The sequence below is a fragment of the Oncorhynchus tshawytscha genome, linkage group LG02, assembly GCF_018296145.1.
Source record: "Oncorhynchus tshawytscha isolate Ot180627B linkage group LG02, Otsh_v2.0, whole genome shotgun sequence".
Lineage (NCBI taxonomy): Eukaryota > Metazoa > Chordata > Actinopteri > Salmoniformes > Salmonidae > Oncorhynchus > Oncorhynchus tshawytscha.
This window is the reverse complement of record NC_056430.1, coordinates 29,249,405-29,254,404: the sequence shown is the minus strand read 5'-3', so window position 1 is coordinate 29,254,404 and position 5,000 is coordinate 29,249,405. Positions and strand designations below refer to the sequence as shown.

General features: G+C 49.8%; 1 protein-coding gene across 1 annotated transcript in view; it reads right to left on the bottom strand.

Annotated features, from left to right (window-relative positions):
- LOC112239667 (forkhead box protein P4) overlaps positions 1–5,000 on the bottom strand; it is a 162,890-nt gene that overhangs the window by 50,768 nt on the left and 107,122 nt on the right.

Below are 5,000 nucleotides of genomic sequence, written 5' to 3'. Positions count from 1 at the left end.
CATGGATTGTGTTTGTGTGCCCATTCAGAGGGTGAATGTGTAAGACTAAAGATTTAAGTAGAATGGTCCACCACCCAAAGGACATCCAGCCAACTTGACACAACTGTGGACAACACTGGAGTCAACATTGGCCAGCATCCCTGTGGAACACTTTCAACACCTTGTGGAATCCATGTCCCTACGAATTGAGGCTGTTCTGAGGGCAAAAGGGGTGCAACTCAATATTAGGAAGGTGTTCTTAATGTTTTATACACTCAGTGTATCGCTCTGTGACACATATTGTTGGCAGTGTGAGAAAACAGAGAGATGTAATCTCCTTATGGAATATAAAGTCATATCTGGTTCAATAAACAGATGATTATGATCCACACAATCAGGTCTTTGAGAGCAGAACGGAACAACAATCAGATTAGATGTTATCTGGAGGCAGGCTGGGACATAGACTCACATATGGCAGCAAACAGTAATGCACCATGTGAGCAGATTGTAAACACACACACACACACACGCACACGCACACACACACACGCGCACACGCACACACACGGATTTGTCAGCGTACAGTGATGCGTCATCAGGGTAGCAGATACGCCGTGACGCTAATCTGATTACAAACATACTATGACTGAATGGAGGCAAACTAACCACTCAGAGAATAATACACACACGCACGCACGCACATACACACACACACACATACACACACACACACACACACACACACACACACACACACACACACACACACACATACACACACACACACACACACACACACACACACACACACACACACACACACACACACACACACACACACACAGAGTAACAGAAAGACTAGCATTGATGCTATCCTCTGGCCAGGGGCTAACTCAAAGAGCATTCACCTGTCGACTGAACACACACCAAGCACACATCCACCTGATGACTAAGAGCTTCCGTCCTCAGAAAATTTGCCTCAAACACTCCAGAGTTCACAGCCACCAATTACACTCTAGTCAGCCCACAGAGAGGGAGAGAAGAGAGGGAGAGAAGAGAGGGAGAGAAGAGAGGGAGAGAAGAGAGGGAGAGAAGAGAGGAGATAGAAGAGAGGGAGAGAAGAGAGGGAGAGAAGAGAGGAGATAGAAGAGAGGGAGAGAAGAGAGGGAGAGAAGAGAGGAGATAGAAGAGAGGGAGAGAAGAGAGGGAGAGAAGAGAGGAGATAGAAGAGAGGAGATAGAAGAGAGGGAGAGAAGAGAGGAGATAGAAGAGAGAGAGAGAAGAGAGGGAGAGAAGAGAGGGAGAGAAGAGAGGGAGAGAAGAGAGGGGGAGAAGAGAGGGGGAGAAGAGAGGGAGAGAAGAGAGGGAGAGAAGAGAGGGAGAGAAGAGAGGGAGAGAAGAGATGGGGGAGAAGAGAGGGAGAGAAGAGAGGGAGAGAAGAGAGGAGATAGAAGAGAGGGAGAGAAGAGAGGGAGAGAAGAGAGGGAGAGAAGAGAGGAGATAGAAGAGAGGGAGAGAAGAGAGGGAGAGAAGAGAGGGAGAGAAGAGAGGAGATAGAAGAGAGGGAGAGAAGAGAGGGAGAGAAGAGAGGAGATAGAAGAGAGGAGATAGAAGAGAGGGAGAGAAGAGAGGGAGAGAAGAGAGGGAGAGAAGAGAGGGAGAGAAGAGAGGAGATAGAAGAGAGGGAGAGAAGAGAGGGAGAGAAGAGAGGGAGAGAAGAGAGGAGATAGAAGAGAGGGAGAGAAGAGAGGGAGAGAAGAGAGGGAGAGAAGAGAGGAGATAGAAGAGAGGGAGAGAAGAGAGGAGAGAAGAGAGGGAGAGAAGAGAGGGAGAGAAGAGAGGAGATAGAAGAGAGGGAGAGAAGAGAGGGAGAGAAGAGAGGGAGAGAAGAGAAGAGTGGGGAGAGAGAGGGAGAGAAGAGAGGGAGAGAAGAGAGGGAGAGAAGAGTGGGGAGAGAGAGGGAGAGAAGAGAGGGAGAGAAGAGAGGGAGAGAAGAGAAGAGTGGGGAGAGAAGAGAGGGAGAGAAGAGAGGGAGAGAAGAGAAGAGTTGGGAGAGAGAGAGGGAGAGAAGAGAGGGAGAGAAGAGATGAGATAGAAGAGAGGAGATAGAAGAGAGGGAGAGAAGAGAGGGAGAGAGAGGGAGAGAAGAGAAGAGTGGGGAGAGAAGAGAGGGAGAGAAGAGAGGGAGAGAAGAGAGGGAGAGAAGAGAGGAGATAGAAGAGAGGAGATAGAAGAGAGGGAGAGAAGAGAGGGAGAGAGAGAGGGAGAGAAGAGAAGAGAGGGAGAGAAGAGAGGGAGAGAAGAGAGGGAGAGAAGAGAGGGAGAGAAGAGAGGGAGAGAAGAGAGGGAGAGAAGAGAGGAGATAGAAGAGAGGGAGAGAAGAGAGGGAGAGAAGAGAGGGAGAGAAGAGAAGAGTGTGGAGAGAGAGAGGGAGAGAAGAGAGGGAGAGAAGAGAGGAGATAGAAGAGAGGGAGAGAAGAGAGGGAGAGAAGAGAGGGAGAGAAGAGAGGGAGAGAAGAGAAGAGTGGGGAGAGAGAGAGGGAGAGAAGAGAGGGAGAGAAGAGAGGAGATAGAAGAGAGGGAGAGAAGAGAGGGAGAGAAGAGAGGGAGAGAAGAGAAGAGTGGGGAGAGAAGAGAGGGAGAGAAGAGAGGGAGAGAAGAGAAGAGTGGGGAGAGAGAGAGGGAGAGAGAGAGGGAGAGAAGAGAGGGAGAGAAGAGAGGGAGAGAAGAGAGGGAGAGAAGAGAAGAGTGGGGAGAGAGAGAGTGTAAGAGAGGGAGAGAAGAGAGGGAGAGAAGAGAAGAGTGGGGAGAGAGAGAGTGTAAGAGAGGGAGAGAAGAGAGGGAGAGAAGAGAAGAGTGGGGAGAGAGAGAGTGTAAGAGAGGGAGAGAAGAGAGGGAGAGAAGAGAAGAGTGGGGAGAGAGAGAGTGTAAGAGAGGGAACGGGGGGGAAGAGAGACAGAGACAGAAATAGACACAAAAAGAGAGAGAAAGATAAATCCATATGGTTGTTCAGTCCTACAACTGATGCCCAGCAGGTGACCTATGTTCCTCTTCACTGAGAGATAGAGAAGGAAAAAGAGAGAGAGGGAGAGAGAATGAGAGCGTGAGAGAGAGAGAAGGAAAAAGAGAGAGAGGGAGAGAGAATGAGAGCGTGAGAGAGAGAGAAGGAAAAAGAGAGAGAGCGAGAGAGAATGAGAGCGTGAGAGAGAGAGAGAGCGAGAGAGAAAGAAAGAAAGAAAGAAAGAAAGAAAGAAAGAAAGAAAGAAAGAAAGAAAGAAAGAAAGAAAGAAAGAGAGGGATTATTACTTCTCCCTTTACAGCCTACAGTGGACAGCTCAATAAAAATAATACTCTGTGCTCAATACAAATAAGGGCTGTTAGGAAGAGATGGCTGCTTTTACAGAGATATACGACCCTGGGTTAGAACCTCTCATATACGGACATTCATCTTCAATCCCCTGTGGAAAAACAGAGCTTCTCTACCCTTCTCTCTCTCTACCCCTCTCTTACCACCCTCTCTCTCTCTACCCCTTTCTAACCCTCTCTACCACCCTCTCTCTCTCTAGCCCTCTCTACCCCCTCTCTCTCTTTCTACCCCTCTCTACCACCCTCTCTCTCTACCCCTCTCTCTCTTTCTACCCCTCTCTACCACCCTCTCTCTCTCTCTACGCCTCTCTACCCCTCTCTTTTTTCTACCCCTCTCTACCACCCTCTCTCTCTCTCTACCCCTCTACCCCTCTCTCTCTACCACCCTCTCTACCCCCTCTCTCTCTACCCCTCTCTACACTTCTCTCTCTCTCTCTAACCCTCTCTACACTTCTCTCTCTCTCTACCCCTCTCTACCACCCTCTCTCTCTCTACCCCTCTCTAGCCCCCTCTCTCTCTCGCGCGCTCTCTCTTTTGCGCTCTCCTTCTCTCTCCCTCCCTCTCGCTCTCTCTCTACCCCCTCTCTCTACCATTCACTAACCTTCTCTCTCTCTACCCCTCTCTACCTTTCTCTACCCGTCTCTCTCTCTACCCCTCTCTATCCTTCTCTACCCTTCTCTCTCTCTCTACCCTTCTCTATCTCTCTACCCCCCCTCTCTCTCTCTACCTTTCTCTCTTTCTCTACCCTTATCTCTCTCTCTCTACCCCTTGTGCCCTCTCTCTCTCTTGCGCTCTCTCTGATATTGGCAGTCATGTGTTTCGCAGCACTGATGGCTACCCGTCTCTCTTAGGAGTCCATCTATTCCCCGCCTGAGGGGCGGCAGGGGAGAGAGGGAGAGCTGTCAGTGGTAAATTAAATCTGTAAAGGGCTGATTTGACTTTGTAAACAAGATTGGCCATAAATACTAACACCCCCTCCCCCCTCCCTCCCTCCCTCACTCCCTCCCTCCCTGTGTTATCAGCTGCAGCCTGTGTGTCGGGCCCTGTCCAATCCCTTATTGTAAGCTGCCGTATCGTGATCAAACAAGCCATCCATAACCCAACACACTCCCTCATCACAGGGAGAGGAGGAGAGAGGGGGAGACTGAGTGGGAGGGTGAGGGTAAGGAGTAAAGGGAACAAGGGTAGACAGGTACAACAGGGGTGGCTGCTAAGAGAGCAAAGTCTATCCCCCTGTCTTTCTGTGTGTCTGCAGAGGAGTTATTTACCCATGAGGGGAAACCAATGATGTGTATAAACTCTGGATGACTGACAGGGGGCGCTGTATTGAAGCCACCACACAGCCATCTGAGTACTTCTCTATTGTAAAACCTTACAGACACCATAACGCATACTTTTAAGCAGGTGTGATGGGTGGTTGAGGAGCGGGTGAGGGTGAGGGTGAGGGAGGGGTTGTGTACGCTTGGCGTCATGCCAATTTGGCTCTGCCTGCACCACCGATGCTGCTCGTCACTCTTGGCTGGAAAATTAAAACCTGTAATTAATTGCTCTTGTGCATCCCATTCTCTTCGCCTGTCACACACACACACACACACACACACACACACACACACACACACACACACACACACACACACACACACACACACACACCC